General features: G+C 37.4%; 1 protein-coding gene across 3 annotated transcripts in view; it reads right to left on the reverse strand.

Moving 5' to 3' along the window:
- TNKS (tankyrase) overlaps window positions 1-17,183 on the reverse strand; it is a 217,022-nt gene that overhangs the window by 178,310 nt on the left and 21,529 nt on the right. The window lies entirely within an intron of this gene.

Genomic DNA, 17,183 nt, shown 5'->3' on the forward strand with positions numbered 1-17,183 from the left:
GAATGGCGTGAACCCTGGAGGAGAAAGTATATCATAAATATATCATTACTATTATTTTCCTATGCCTCTGACAACTGATTCAACAGACTGAAATGCCAACGTTCTGCTGTACTTTCAATCTAAAGGACATAAAGAATATAACTTAAAGAATTCTCATTCCTTAGGAAACTTATTTAGCTAAAAGCAAATAATTAAAAAAATAAACTGAGTTTTGTGTTTCCATGGGATTTGACACATTATCCTATTATCAATTGTTCTGAATGATAGTCCTGAATCACATATTTCACTTCCCACCTCAACTTTTCCCCCACATTGAGGAAAAGACCATCTTTTTCTTTTAACATAATTCCTCATCTGTCCTTTTCCTTGTCTCATTCCTAGTGGGTTACAATTTTCAGAAACAGCAACTGTGATGTCCCTTGGCTTGAAAGGGAGCTGCTTACCCATGAGTAATCTGCTTTAAAAAATATTAACCAATTATTTCATACACTTAATATTTGGTTACAGCAAACCACGATACCCCTGCTATTGAAATATTTGTGGGGAAAATGTTTAAGTTACATTAACGATTCTCCATAATCCTATATGCAATATCTCCACTCACTAGGTTAAAAGAATGTAAATTACAATAAGGAAAAAAGAGCTTCATGTCTTATCAAATCACAATTCAAGTTTACAAAATTACAAAGGATACTAAACAAAGAATGTAACACAAATTCACACTGATGGTAACAAAGAGCAGCTTATGGGAATGTCAGCCCTTCACTGAGCTTTGACCGAGTGTCCGCTTTGTGTCAGAATACAAAAATAGTCTTGTGTGGCAACCTTACTGTTGCATACAAGAAGAAAGCAAGTGGAAAGAAACAAGTATTTACTAGGACTCTACTTGCTTTCTCTATATTCTTTCATTTAACTTCCCATAAAAATTTTATGCAGTAGAGCCAATGTCCGTTTTATAATTAAGAAACTGAAGCTCAAAGCAAATGTGTAAAATCAGTCTGTATGTGATAAATTGCAATTCATACTTAATTGTAAAGCCAAGCACTTATTTGCTATCTTACAATTCCATATAAATGCAAGCTAAGATTACCCCAGAACAATACTCAAGCTTTCTTCCCCAGAAGTAAATTCTAAAAGGCATATCTACATATTTGTCCTTAATACCTTGTCCACCACTCCTATATTCAATGTCCTCTTCCTAATAATCCCATCACAATTCCCCTGTGGGAACGCTTGAAAAATACCTATGACAGTGAGAGTTCCATTTTAGGGGACCCACTAGAACATTTCCTGGCCTGGTTCCCTCAGTCCTCAGAACTCAAATTTATTCTTTCAAAAGACCAGCACTCAAAACTGTGCCACAAACAGGCAAAACAAAAGATGCGCCCTCTATCTCTAACCATGATTATGTGTACCACAGTAAATTTAGAAATTTTCAGGCTTGACAAAAAAGTCTGAAAGAGTTATTCAGATTTCAGATGTATTGATCCAAAATAAATGTATCTTTGGTTACACAGTGGGAATGCTTGGTAAGTCTTATTTATATGGTCATATCAGGGAGTAGAATATGAAATAACTCACAGTAAGGTTAACATTCTTAATCTTGGATTCTGCTTACATATGAAAAATCTAATACCCACCATATTTTTAAAAAGATAATTAGTAGATTTAAATAATACAAGACAGTACATTTTTTAAAAGTAAAGTACAAATGTAAAGCCTATAAATACAATTATTATACTTAACAGTTTTCTAGCTTGGTCAGTTGAGAATGAGGAGTAAGAAGGACTCCCTAAATCTTTATCTCAAATATGGACCTACCTCCACATTTCAGTATTAAAACTGTAAAAAGGGAAGCCATACTTCTAATAATATATGAGTTTCAGATAACATGATAAAGATGCAAAGCAAAATCTGCCTGGTTTCACAACCCATTTGTCTCAAATACCATTTTCATACAACCCCAAACTTAACCCATGTATCTCACTGAAAACTACAGTATGTATGTGTGTATGTATGTATGTATGTATGTACGTATGTATGTATTTTGAGACAGGGTCCCCTCTGTCACCCAGACTGGAGTCCCATGAAGTGATTATGGCTCACTGCAACCTGTACCTCCCCACTCAAGTGATCCTTCTGCCTCAGCCTTCCAAGTAGCTAGGACCACAGGTGTGTGCCACCACCCCCAGCTAATTTTTTAATTTTTTGTAGAGACAGGATCTCACTTTATTGCTCAGGCTGGTCTCAAACTCTGAACTCAAGCAATCCTCCCACTTTAGCCTCCCAAAGTGCTAAGATTAGAGGTATGAGTCACTGCACCTAACCTAACCCATAGATTGTTTTGAACAACTGAAATGAGTCTAAAAGTAAATGCAAATGTGTAATGCTTTTATTAGACAGACAGACCTGGGCGTTAAGTAAAGCCTTGCATCATTGTAAAAAAGTATATGAAAATTTTTTTTCTAGTTTTTTGCTTTTTCCACCTAATTTAAGCATCTTCAATGTATTTCTTGAGGCCTTGGAAGAGTGAAAGCTTCCATACCGGTGCTTTTCCTGGAATTCCAATAAAACACAATTAATAAGAACATAACATCTATATATGTTATGTGTATATCTACCACTACTGTACAGAATAACTATTAAAACAGTCCCGATTTTATCAGGTAAATGCACACTACTCTAACCTTCCTGAAAGCAGTCGGAACATAAGCAGACAAGTCATCAACGTTAAGAGTACTCAGTGTCAGCGGAGATTATTTCCAAAGGCACAATGACTCTCATTCTGGGCCTCTCTTCTCTGTTTTAAGGATAAAAGTATGGAATTTTGTCATCTTTGTTTTTTATGAAAATGCTACACTGAGACTTGTTTAAAAGATCCCAGTTCAAGGGTGCCTGTAATCCTAGCTACTCAGGAGGCTGAGCCAGGAGAATTGCTTGAACCTGGGAGACAGAGGTTGCAGTGAGCCGAGATCACACATTGCACTCCAGCCCGGACAACACAGCAAGACTCCGTCTCAAAAAAAAAATACCAATTCAGGTTTTATATGGACAACTAATGGTAAAAATGCAGAAGGGAAATATTCTGGCAGGAAAACGAAAGACATTAATGAAACAAAACCAAGTGAATCAGATTTTCAAGGCTTCACTGAATTTTCAACTAATTTTTGCAAACAGTAAGAAGGTGTGAGAAATGACTTTTCTTAACCTAGCTCATTTATAAATGATATATAAATAGACAGTGTGACCAACTACATCAAGAGGTCCAGTGAAGTTCTCCAGTAGCTAAAACTTCTTTGGTCCTTATTAAGAAGCTGTGGCTTTCCAGGAATTTATCCTGAAGCAATTAAGATTTATACATATATGTAATGAAAAGGATATTCTTTATACTACTGTTTATAAAATGGTACAAAAATAGCCTAAATGGCCTACAACAGGTGACTGATTTTAAAAAATGATGATTTCTATATAAATAATTCTTAGAAGCCTTTAAAATGAGATTATATAAAAATATTCACTGACAATAAAATATGTTACTACATAAAGTAGAAAAATAAATAAATAATATGGTGGAATGATCTCATTTTACGTAAAATGGATTGTGTACACAGGTTCACTGGGTCTCACAGCACTGTCCAACACAACTTTCTGTGATAACAAAAATTTCTATGTCTACACTCTCCATTATGATAACCAATAGCCAGATACAGTCATTAAGCATTTAAAACATGGCTAGTGCAACTCAGAAACTAAATTTTTAATTTTTAAAACTGTAATTAATTTTAATTTAATGGCTATCACACTGGACCATGCAAGTCTAAATAGACAAAAAACAAGGTGTGAGAGTTATCATCAGTATATTTTCTCATTTTTCTTTAATGGGCAACTATCACTTCTAATAATACTGTTAAGAAAAAACCCAGAAAGTTGTTAACCTTCAAAATACTATACTTAAAATAACAGGAGATAGCCGGGCGCAGTGGCTCATGCCTGTAATCCTAGCACTTTGGGAGGCCGAGGCAGGTGGATTGCCTGAGGTCAGGAGTCTGAGACCAGCCTGGCCAAAATGGCGAAACCCCATCTCTACTAAAAATACAAAACATAGCCATGCGTGGTGGCAGGTGCCTACAGTCCCAGCTATTCGGGAGGCTGAGGCAGCAGAACTGCTTGAACCCAGGAGACAAAGGTGCCAGTGAGCTCAGATCGTGCCATTGCACTCCAGCCTGGGTGACAGAGTGAGACTCTGTCTCAAAAAATAATAATAATAATAATAATAATAATAATAAATAAATAAATAAATAAATAAATATCAGGGGATAAGAATGTACCAAAGGCAGTTCAACACTCATTCCACATTTCTTTCCCCCATCCCCAATCCCGTGCCATTCCAAGTTGCAGGATGTTAACTTCATCAAAGGACAAGTAACCATGGAAGTGGTCAGATACTTTTTTAAACTAAAAGACTTTGTAAAAGGAAAGGAAACATATCTTTCTAAATAGCAGACACACAAAAGTAAGTTATAAGGAAATTAGCAGAGAGGTATTACTTTAGGAGTAAGTTACACTTGGTTTAAATTTTTGTAGACAGGTTAGTTTTTTGGTTTGGGGGGGAAGGGGGTTTGGTGAAGATTATTTTCCACCTTAAGTTTGCTAAATATGATACGGTTTTAAAAGCTAAGCTAAAAATAATTTAAAAGAATTAATTTGGCAGACTTACAGAATGAAATTAACCTTTTATATATATGTTGTATTCTTAAATGAAGCCCACTGTGTGAACAGAACCTTCATTTCTCAATCAAGAAAACATTTCCATTATAACAACTTTCTATCAGCTCTACAGACTGTGGCAAAGTAACAACTTTCTCCTTCTTCACTGGTAAACTGGTAGGTAATCTGAATCATCTGCCTCATACATAGGACACAAATATTAGTGACACTGCTTGGCTAAGTCCTTTGAGAGGCCTCGAGGGAAAACCCTTTACGATATTACGTATCAACTATCCACAGCAATTTTTATAAATTTACCACCATCACCTTATTTTTTCTTATCCCTTCCTACCTCAACTCCTCAGCTCCCAAGAGGGGCAATTCATGGGTTTAATCTGTAAGTTAACAAGAAAAAATGTTTTACTATCCTTTGTGGAAAACCCATTATAACCAAAAGTTAATGCATGATCAGAATCAATATTCAACTGCCCATCCTAATGAAGAATAAGCAGTTACTCGACAAATGGAAGATAATCTAAACATAATTTGCATATGACTATAAAATGTGTTTTATATTTGTATATGAATATTGAAGTGTCTGACATACTGCAAGTTCACATTGCTTTAAAATAAAGGAATCTCAAGATATCACCTAATCAAGAAGTAGAAAATTACTCAGCTTCCTTATCCATGTAACACAGAGTAATATAAAAAAAAGTCAGACAGAATCAAGCCTTCTTCCAGTGAACTGCTTTGTCACTTCACACACGTTTCTTGAATATAATCAGACATCAGTGATACACAATAAGAATACGTACGAAAGTGGACAAGATTATTGTTAATTCCTACCACAGAGAACGTGGTACATGCTTAGGTTCACACCTTACCTGATTCAGTTTAAGAATCTGGCACCTCATCCTGTGGTTGTGCTAGAAAGTAAACATACTCAGTGCACAGAGAACTACTCTACTTCTAGACGCCAAGAACAACAAGAAGTTTACAATATACTAGAACTATAAAGACCAGTCTTTGAGTCTTTAATCTGTTTGTATTTCCTGTCTCCTAATAATGGGAATATGAAAAGTATGAGAATTCTACTAAAGCCAGTAAGATGAAGAAATAGCTAAAAGAACATCTGTGAGTCTTTTGATCCTTGAAAAGCAGATAATGTTCACAATGCTAACAGAACACATTAAAGGAAAACACAAACCAAAAAAAATTTAAGTATTGGGAATTAATAAGTCTTCGTTTGTGGAAAGATTTCAGGAAACAAGCTATTAAAAACAGCCTATTTCCCTAAATTTTGGAAATATACTTGCCAATAGTAGGCAAACAATGTCATCTCAGAAATAACTGTGCATATTTTAGATAATTATTTTCTAATTAGTTAAAGTCCACCTGGCTTTTACTGTTAAATCTTAGAAATGAGTCCTGGCCGGGCGCGGTGGCTCACGCCTGTAATCCCAGCACTTTGGGAGGCCGAGGCGGGCGGATCACGAGGTCAGGAGATCGAGACCATCCTGGCTAACATGGTGAAACCCCGTCTCTACTAAAAATACAAAAAATTAGCCGGGCGTGGTGGCGGGCGCCTGTAGTCCCAGCTACTCGGGAGGCTGAGGCAGGAGAATGGCGTGAACCCGGGAGGCGGAGCTTGCAGTGAGCTGAGATTGCGCCACTGCACTCCAGCCTGGGCGACAGAGCCAGACTCCGTCTCAAAAAAAAAAAAATGAGTCCTATAATATATTCAATTTTTCACATGAAATAGCTGATTCTTTCATTTTAATCTTTAAAAATATATCCTAAGCAAGTTGTTAGAAAGCACTTGAAGCAGCAGCCCTCAGACCGGAAACTGCTTTCCTGAATTTCCACAGTGTAATTAAAACGATAATGTTATTTCTCTATATACTGCTTTTAACCTAAGAATAATTGTCAAGCAGAAATCTTATTATTGCAACGCTGATGAAACACCAAATACTTTGCTATTTTAACTGATAAATTAGACTTCACCAAACTTAAAAACCTTTGCCTGTATAAAGATACCATTAAGAAAACGAAAGGCAAAGCAAAGATTGGGAAATAGCATTCACAATACACACATCCAACAAAGACCCACTGTTACAGCACAAAAAGAATTCTCAAAAATCAGTAACAGCAAAAAATAAAAATAAAACCAAAGATGGCCAAAAGATATGGACACTTCATAAAAAATATACATGAATGACCACTGTACATAAAAATATTCTCAACATGCTCAGCCATTAGGGCAATGCAGCTTCTTTTACAGTCCAATGTGCACTTAGCATTCCACCCAGCAATCCCACTCTCAGGGATCCATCCAAGAGAAGTGAAAAAACATGTCCACGCTGAGACATACATCCAGCGTTGTAACAGCTACAAACTGCAAACAAGCGAAACAACCACCAACTGTGCTACATCCATACAATGAAACACCATACAACAACAAAAAAACTACCGATATGCACACACAATATAAACTCACAAACATTTAGCCAAATGGACCTAGGGAAAAAAATAAAAGACAACTCTGTTAACTAGAATCATACATGAAAGGGAGTAAATTATTACTAAGCTTACAGAAATAAAAGATTATAAAGGAATATTATGAACAACTAAATGAGAAAACTGGATACCCACATGCAAAGGCATGACGTTGGACCCTTCACCTCACATCATCTCCAAACATCAATTCCAAATGCATCAGACCTAAATACATTTGAGTTACAACTCCTAGATGACAACAGAGTTAAATGATGATCTAGGTTTTGATAATGGATTCTCAGATAAGATACCAAAGCACAAGCAACGAAAGCAGAAACAGACTTTTTAATGTTAACCATTAATCAAGTCACCAAAATGTAAAATTTCTGTGCTTCAAAGGACAATATCACGAAAGTGAAAAGACAACACAGAGAATGGGAGAAAGTATTTGCAAATCATTTTTCTAGTAAGAAACTTTTATCTATTATAACTCAATAATGAAAAGACAGCCAATTTAATAATGGACAAAGATAGCAATAGACATTTCCCCAAAGAATACATACAAATGGCAAACACGCACATGAAACGATGCTCAACATCATTACTTATCAGGCAAATGCAATTAAAACCACACTGAGGTTCTGGCACAGAGTAGGCATTTTACTCGGAGCAAGCACAGAGCTTTATTATGCCAGGGATATGGTGCAAAGTAAGGCAGAGTAGGTTCCCGTGTTTATATTAAGGCACAAAGTTGGGAAGAGTACACAGATGGCAAACAAACAAGTAAATGTATGATTAAATAAGGATATAATTCCAGGTAATAAGTGCTATAGTGTAAAATAAAACATGATAAAAGAGTAATCAAACAAACAGGGCAGGGCAAGAAATTATGACAGCTTTGTCAGGGCACAACTCAGATGAATTAACATTATTAGTGAAAAATCTAGGGAAAGAGTACCGCAGGCAGAACAAGTTTGGAGCATTAGAGAGACAAAAAGGGCATTGTAGCTGGAAGGTGGAGAGAAAGGAAGAGAACTACAGGGACATGAGGATGAAGTCCATGATGTAGACGGGAGCCAGACCAAGGAGGGCCCTGAAGATGAGTCCAGGTGTTACTTAAGTATACCTGGAATTATGCGGAGCATTTTTAAACACGCACATAGTGTGATCTAATCATGGGCAGCTTCGCGAACACACGAGCCGTGCAGTTGCACAGGGCCCCAATGCTCTGCTGTCACCATCTGAAATTCTTAGCAATCGTATCTCTTAGCTTGTATTTTGTACGTAACATTCAATGGACAATGAATGGAGCATGCAGATGAACAGAGGAGACGTGTTGGGTGGCAGTATATGCATACAGAATTAATTCAGAAGAGTTTGTGGACAGCTATAGAAACATATTATCAGAAGACTTCTTTCAGAAAGAGTATTAAGGTCTCCGTTGAAGGCATGAGATGGTTCAAAGAATATTAACAGTAATCAATTTTTGAAGGGATGCAAAATCAAAATCAAGCTCATTTTTACTTTCCTCTCTTCCTCACCCACGTGGCTCCCAGCCCCGCTATATCAATTTACTCAGTTGTAGATTCCTATGTATAGTGGTGAGGCCCGAGGGGCCAAGTCCATACTAGGAAACGTCTCTGAGACTAAAGCTAACCGATTAAGGGTCAACATCTAACTCAAAGTGGGGCATCAGATTCTTTGCATCTCAGGTTTAGCAACAAGAGTGGACTTGAAGCCAAGACCTTACAGCAACTTTAAGGGAGGATTCTAATGAGAAGGTTGACATACCTCTGCTGCTAAAGTTCTTGGAGCTGGCTTGGTCGTTTACTTCAAAATTCTTGGTTTTCCTGACTGGTGTGTTTCTGTCTCCAACTTTACATGCAGTATTTACTATAACTTCAAATATTTATCTGATGCTTTACAAGAGGCCTCTAGTTTATAAACAATACCTCTCATTAGCTAACTCCACTACTAGGTTCTAGACCCTCCTAGTCAAGCTGATCCTGCTGCTACCCTTGGCCCAGAATGTACGTCCTGCTTCTAGTATCCTACTTTCTGATTACATTTATTCAAGTGAAAGTAGATTATTGTTTCATTAATACAGGTTTCAAGGCTTCTCACTGAGCAAAATCTCTAGCTATAGAATTTTTCTCATGTCAATAGGTTCAGTGGGAGCAGGGAAATAATCCTGTTTTCAGTCACAAACACTAATCAGGACAAATTCCTATACCAATCGAGTTTGTCATATATTCAATTATCTATGACAATAATATCCATGATGTGCTGAATGTTGTCATCTTTCCCCACTCCGATTAACCCATTAACCTATCTCTCTCAACTTGGATAAGCTTCTTCTTCCTAGTCTAATTTGAAATAAGGCTATGGGGTTTCAATATCACTTTTCCTTTGTTTTCCTGGTCACTAAAAAAACCATAGGCCAAACAGCTCATTAGAGATGGAATAGTCTGAAAGCACTTCATACAGTAAACCTTTATAAATGGCCACTTGTTTCAGAAACAGATTCACCAGAAGCATAGACCTTATAATCTGCCCAAAGTCATAGGAATTAAATGGTAGAAAAGAAAGAAATATTGGGGCCCTAGTCTTCAGTTCAACCTAAAACGTTTAATCATGCCTCATACTGCAGACAATAAAATTCCCATTTTTAGATAAAAGAAACAATTTGGGGCCGGGCGCGGTGGCTCACGCCTATAATCCCTGCACTTTGGAACGCTGAGGTGGGCGGATCACGAGGTCAGGAGATAGAGATCATCCTGGCTAATATGGTGAAATCCTGTCTCTACTAAAAATACATAAAAAATTAGCTGGGCATGGTGGCGGGTGCCTGTAGTCCCAGCTACTCGGGAGGCTGAGGCAAGAGCATGGCGTGAACCTGGGAGGCAGAGCTTGCAGTGAGCCAAGATCCCGCCATTGTACTCCAGCCTGGGCGACAGAGCAAGACTGTCTCAAAAAAAAAAAAGAAGCAATTTGGCTGTCAAGTTACATGTTTTTCAAACATTTTTTATGTGGCACCTGATTACAAAGATTACAAAGAAAATGTTCAGTTTAAACAAATGTATAAGGACAAGGACTCTCCACACCTAATTTGACACAAAATTTATTTTTTTTAAGTTTCTTAGTAAGATAATTTACCCCAAATCTCAAAACACTTCAGAAACAATCATTTAAGCACAAGTATGAGTCCACTACATTATCTGCTTTTTTATAATTATTTTAAGAATACTTACAAGTATTATTCTTGTATATTTGCCAACATAAAAAACTGCTACTTATCCTAAGTGACCAAATCTTTAAGCATTTCCAAGAAAGCAGTTTTAATTGTATTGAAAACATTCTACTACTCTTTTCAGGAGATGCTCAACCTAGATAAATTTTGCAAAACTGTTGTAAGATGTTTTTATAATATATGCTTGCTATTGCTGCCATAACAAATTATCACAAATCCAGTGGTTTAAAACAATTAACAACAACAAACTTACTCTCCTACAGTTCTGGAGATCCTAAATCTGATGTAAGTCTCATTGGGCTAAAATCAAGGTGTCGGCTGGGCGCAGTGGCTCACGCCTGTAATCCCAGCACTTTGGGAGGCCGAGGCGGGCGGATCACAAGGTCAGGAGATCAAGACCACCCTGGCTAACATGGTGAAACCCCGTTTCTACTAAAAATACAAAAACAAAATTACCCGGGTGTGGTGGCGAAGCCTGTAGTCCCAGCTACTCAGGAGGCTGAGGCAGGAGAATGGCGTGAACCCAGGAGGCCGAGCGTACAGTGAGCCGAGACTGTGCCACTGCACTCCAGCCTGGGCGACAGAGCAAGACTCCATTTGAAGAAAAAAAAAAAAAAAATCAAGGTGTCGGCAAGGCTGAATTCCTTACTGGTGACTTTCATGAAAACCTACTTCCTTGCCTTTTCCATCTTCTTGGGGCTACCCCCATTCCTTAGCTTACGGAACCCTTTCTCTCTTTTCAAAGCCAGCAATAGTGGCTTGAATCCACCTGAAATTATATCATCTGACTTTCTGTCTGCCTCCCTCTTCTACTTCTAAGGAATCTGGTGATTACTTTGGGTCCACCAAGACAATCCATGATAATCTTCCCATCTCAAATTAATTAGCAACCATAATTCCATCTGTAACCTTAATTTCTCTTAGCAATGTAAAGTTAACATTCCCAGGTTCCAGGAATTAAGATATGAACATCTTTCAACCATTATTTGCCTACCACATGTAGCATGTAACTTCTTATAAAAAGTTTTTAAAGTATAACATTATATTTATATGGTTCTTTCTAATGGGAGATCCAACAGTACTCTCCAGGTACGCCGACTCCTATTTCATTGTTCTTTGCAGCAGACCACAGTGGCCCTCAATTACTCTAAGAGGAGCAAAGTCTGCAGTCTTCCCTATTGCTGATAACTCTGTATATTATTAGCCCAAAACTTAACAAGTCAATTGGATTATTTACCACCTAACTTCACACACACACACACACACACACACACACACACACACACACGTTTTAAATATAAATTATATAGACTATATTATAATTTAAATATAAATTCTATAATACTGGCTGTTTTAACATTTTTTTCTGAACCAAGATCTTATCTGGGTTGATATATTACATTTGATTGAATGAATCTGAGTTTTACCTAGTTGAATAATCACAAGCTAAGGTATGTCCCCTACTTTTCTAAGGCAAAGGAGGGGGAAGAAGAGATAAAGCATAATTTTATTTTTGCTCTCTCTCAGCAGAATCATAAAATATAATTTTATAACAAGGAGTCCCTAAAGTATAAATAATGGGAAAAAAACCCAGCAGAAATCCTATTACATATTAAATAATTAATTGAAGTTCTGAATTGGGATGGGAAAAATGGGAATTACAACAAATTGCTTTTATTAGTTCATTTAGATAACCAACTTTAATTATAGTATTAAATAATACTATCTTTATATAGTCAGCTTAATTTCCCCTAAGAAGCCAATTTGCTTAGAGACTTTTTAGAAAAATACCATCAGATCTCTATTTTTTCTTGCATTTTCAGTAAACATAAAAGTATCTGGAACAATATAATGTAATACAAGAAGAAAACTATTTCTAATCATGTTATTTCACGATAATAAAAGCAGTTGCCAACTAATGAGCATGTACTTTCTAATTATTATATATAAAATATACAGCTATTGTATAAGGGTGCTTCACGTATATTATCTCATTTAATCCTCTTAACAACTGTATGACATACAGCTATTACCCTCATTCCCATTTTAATGCTGAAAGAAGTAAACAACTCACTCAAGGACCAGGTTTCTTTGATTCCAACCACTATTACGTAATGCCATTCAGCCAGAAAACAGTTATTTTTTTTAAGTCCTAATTGTTAGATTTTAAATAGCAGCTTGAATTTTCCGCTCCCAAGAAAGATATTCAGTGAGGATCCTCTCAGTCTCCGCATATAAGACAAATTAAACCAAGAATTGTTTGAAAGTATAGATAAAGAAAGTTGCAGGAGCTTTGTTTCTCTAATGTAATAATGTCACTTGCTTGATTCAGCCTTTCTTAGTCCCAAAAGGCTGCAGAACTGTTCTTTATCAAGGAAATTACAACTTGATCCTTTTCTTCCAGCAGGCTTTAGAAGGTTATTCCATTGTCTTCAAGCTGTCAATATTGTAAATGAAAAGTCCTTTGCCTAATTTTTTTCCCTCTGTAGGCAACTTATTCCTTCTTTCTGGAAAAGTGCAATATACATCTTACTCAGTTTATCTTTTCTCATCAATCTCATATGGAGCTCCTTGAGCCTTTTCAATCTCAAGATAGGTTTTTCTTGCTTATCATTTGTTTAATTATTACTGATCCCTTCCATCAGACTTTTTTTTCTTTTTTCCCGTGCCTCTGAAACTCACATCACGTGTAAGGTTTAAAATGACGTTGATGTTCCCAGATTTATTTACCTTTTTCTTCATGATTTCCATGTTTCAACATTTTTCTCTGTACATCTCACACGTAAGCTTCCAGGCTACTAACATGGTCTTTAATTCATCTACTAAATTGTTTCCTCTGAAAAAAAAATTAGGTGGTGGATTTTTTTTTATTTCGGTTTTGAGTTTTGGCCCCAGGAAATTTCTTCCCCACTTTATACTTTAATTTCTCTGGGAGATATTATTTTTTTTATTCAGGTATTTACCTGACTCCTTTAGCAGTCCTGGATATGTATTCTGATTGTTGTCTTAATCATCCCTTCTGGCTGAGATGGGCTGTTATTTTTCACTTGGTTTGCTGGGCTTCATGTCTAGATGTTGGGGTATTCCACAGTGACAATCCCACATGCGTTAGAACACCATATACCTCTGTTATCTTTAGAATGATTTGCTGTGGATGCCAGCAAGCTGTCTCTTCCCTAATGAGAGGCACCTGGAAGAGGCCTCCAAAGGGAACATACTCTGTCTCCTTCACTCTTGAGAATTGTAGAGAATAAGGAGAGATGGAGGTGTGGTATACATGTAAACTGTGTGAGGGCAGTGAGACTTAAATAAAGATTCAAGAGATTGATCAGTTTAGAAGCCCCATTCTGCAACTTCCATTTAGCAACCTTCTCAAGATCTCTGTTATCAATTATACTAATTTGCAAGTAACAGAAACCATTGTCTATCTTAGGCTGAAATGACACGAGAGTAGAGGACCAACCTTAGAAACACATAAAAAGCTGTAGAGCTAGGAGTAGGAAGCACAACTGTCTTTTAGTAGGAAACATTATGACCAGGCCACTGCCAACACTAAAGCAAAAATCTGCTGCTATAAATGATTCCTTACTACAGCTAAGATTTTGTATTCAAAATTCTACATTTACAAAATGAAGTGCATGACTGGACAAACCAAGACGATCCCTGACTGCCAAGAAGTAGAAGGAAGGAAGATCTGACATTACCAGTTTCCGCATTCCTCTCAGCAAGGAGTGCCCACAGTTTAAAATCTCCAAAATCAGAAAAAGAATTGCATACTAATTAGTCAAAACGAAAAAATCACAAATGTCCATTGTGACTTCCAGATTTTTTTTTTTTTTTTTTTTTTTTAAAGACAGAGTCTTGCTCTGTCGCCCAGACTGGAGTGCAGTGGTGTAATCTCAGCTCACTGCAAGCTCCCCCTCCCGGGTTCACGCCATTCTCCTGCCTCAGCCTCCCCAGTAGCTGGGACTACAGGCGGCCGCCACCACGCCCGGCTAATTTTTTGTAGTTTTAGTAGAGATGGTGTTTCACTGTGTTAGCCAGGATGGTCTCAATCTCCTGACCTCGTGATCCACCCATCTCGGCCTCCCAAAGTGCTGGGATTACAGGAGTGAGCCACCGCACCCGCCGACTCCCAGATCTTATATCAGACTCCACGAAAGGTACGCTTATAATTTGCTTTTAAAATGAAATTCTCAAGCACTAACAGTCTCAAAAAACCATACAGGCTGGGTGCGGTGGCTCACACCTATAATCCCAGGACTTTGGGAGGCTGAGACAGGCGGATCACAAGGTCAAGAGATCGAGAACATCCTGGCCAACATGGTCAAACCCTGTCTCTAATAAAAATACAAAAATTAGCTGGGCGTGGTGGCATGCGCCTGCAGTCCCAGCTACTTGGGAAGCTGAGGCAGGAGAATCACTTGAACCCAGGAGGCAGAGTTTGCAGTGAGCAGAGATCGCGCCACCGCACTCCAGCCTGGTGACAGAGCAAGACTCTGTCTCAAAAAAGGAAAAAAAAAATCATATAGCATATATTCAGAAAAGCTATTTAGTGGTTTTGGAGACTATATTTGAGGGGTAGGGAGAAGCAAAGATAAATAAGTTCTAAAGGCAGAAAATGTATTGATTTCTGAAGTAAATTCAATTCAACATTACAGTATAAAAACTGTCATCAACATTCCCAAGACCACAGTCTTAAGTAGTTTGTTTAATTATACAACCATTTCAAGTTGATTTTTAAAATAATCTCAGTTTGAATTTTCTTCTTTTTGATGGTAAATAGCATCTATGAAAGAAACACATGGGTTCAAGATTTCTAAATGGACTTTTTTTTTTTTTTTTTTTTTTTGAGACAGAGTCTCGCTCTGTCGCCCAGGCTGGAGTGCAGTGGTGCAATCTCAGCTCACTTCAAGCTCCGCCTCCCGGGTTCACGCCATTCTCCTGCCTCAGCCTCTAAGTAGATGGGACAACAGGTGCCCGCCACCACACCCAGCTAATTTTTTTGTATTTTTAGTAGAGATGGGGTTTCACCGTGTTAGCCAGGATGGTCTCGATCTCCTGACCTCGTGCTCTGCCCATCTCAGCCTCCCAAAGTGCTGGGATTACAGACGTGAGCCACCGCGCCTGCCCCTAAATGGACATTTTTAAGAAATGTCAACAAAGGACAAACAGAGGAAATGGGAATTCTGTACCACACAGGAGCATAATTCAGGCTGAGATTTTAGCACTAACAATAATAATAGCAATTAATAATGGCAATTAATATTCACTGAATGTGCACTGTACCTGGTACTCTTCTAAATATTTTATATGTACTAGCTTATCCCCTCAGGAACACTGTGAAGAATAGTATTCTCATTTTACATGTAAGGAAAGACAGAGGCCAAGAAAGTGGCCCATGGCCTCACACAGCTGGAAACTGGTGGGGTCAGGGCATAAGCCTGGAGCATGTGCTCTACAGCAACCTGCCCTGATGTCTCCTGTAAGCTGGTGGTAATGTGGCTTGGCTGGGCTCTAGCTTTTTAAAAATATCAAATGTATTTGCTATTCTACCCCACATATAGAGATATGATTAATCTTTATAAAAATCAGGCCAGTATTTCATCATCTAGGCAAAAACCTTTTAAAAATCAATTTTGTATACTAATCTCTCAAAAACTACTAGACTCCAGCAAAAGGAAAACAAACAAAACAAAAAAAAAACAAGGCTTCCAACTTTTTTTATCCAGCTATCCCAAAGTAGAACTCTGCCTTACAGAGAAAAATCTCAGAATTCCTTAACCATATTCAACTCCAGAAAATAAGATATATAAGCTATTACAGGTTTCAGTGAACCTCAGAATAAACCTCCTAAGAGGTTTCTGCAAGCTAATTAAGTATACCGGGGTTTACAACCAATTTTGACTCCCATAATAACTATGATACATACTTTAATAGCAACTATATCCTCATTTATATTTTGAGTATAGTTTCAAAGGTGCCCTTCCCCTTCCCTCAACTTTTATAAGGCACAAGAACTTAAACAGAATGAAGACAATATGTGCCAAAGCCTACTGTGAATTGAGGAAGCAGAGTGCTGCAGGGATCCACTCATTAAAAATTCAAGCCCCATATCTAGTCCTTTATTTCAATAGAACCTAGATAAAAAGAGCATTTACATTATGGACTTTTGAAAGAGGGATTAAGAGGAGGAGGAGAGAAATACTACTTTCAATAAGATATTCAAAGGACTGATAAAATGAAAACTTCAGATGTAGAGGCAGGAAAACAGAAGACTGAAGCCTGGAAAGGATAATATTTTAAGAAAGTGAGAAGAGTATAAAATTCTGACTAATGACTGAGAAAAATCCAGTGGCTGTGACAACAAGGTGAAGCAAGAAGCAGTGACAGCAGAGAAGATGAAAGCCTAGAAGACTACGTAGGAAATACATTCCAAGCTCAATAATAGTTATCATTTACAAAAGCAAGTAACATAAGAGGCTTTGTAGTCAGAGAGAGGATGTTATAAGTTGAAGCTTCTCAAGGTAGTTTTATGTAATGACTTGGTCCAGGATGTGGCTATGTTAGTGAGAGACTTAGGAGGAAATGGGAGAGTCAATTGAAACTGGAAGATGTCAAAAAACTGAAAGGACAGGATATCCAAAGGTCATGTTAGTGGATGCTCAAGTAGCAAAGGATAATGACAGAAAATGTGATTTTTTTAAAAAACAGTTTTATATCAGGC

Source organism: Gorilla gorilla, chromosome 7 (assembly GCF_029281585.2).
Source record: "Gorilla gorilla gorilla isolate KB3781 chromosome 7, NHGRI_mGorGor1-v2.1_pri, whole genome shotgun sequence".
NCBI lineage: Eukaryota > Metazoa > Chordata > Mammalia > Primates > Hominidae > Gorilla > Gorilla gorilla.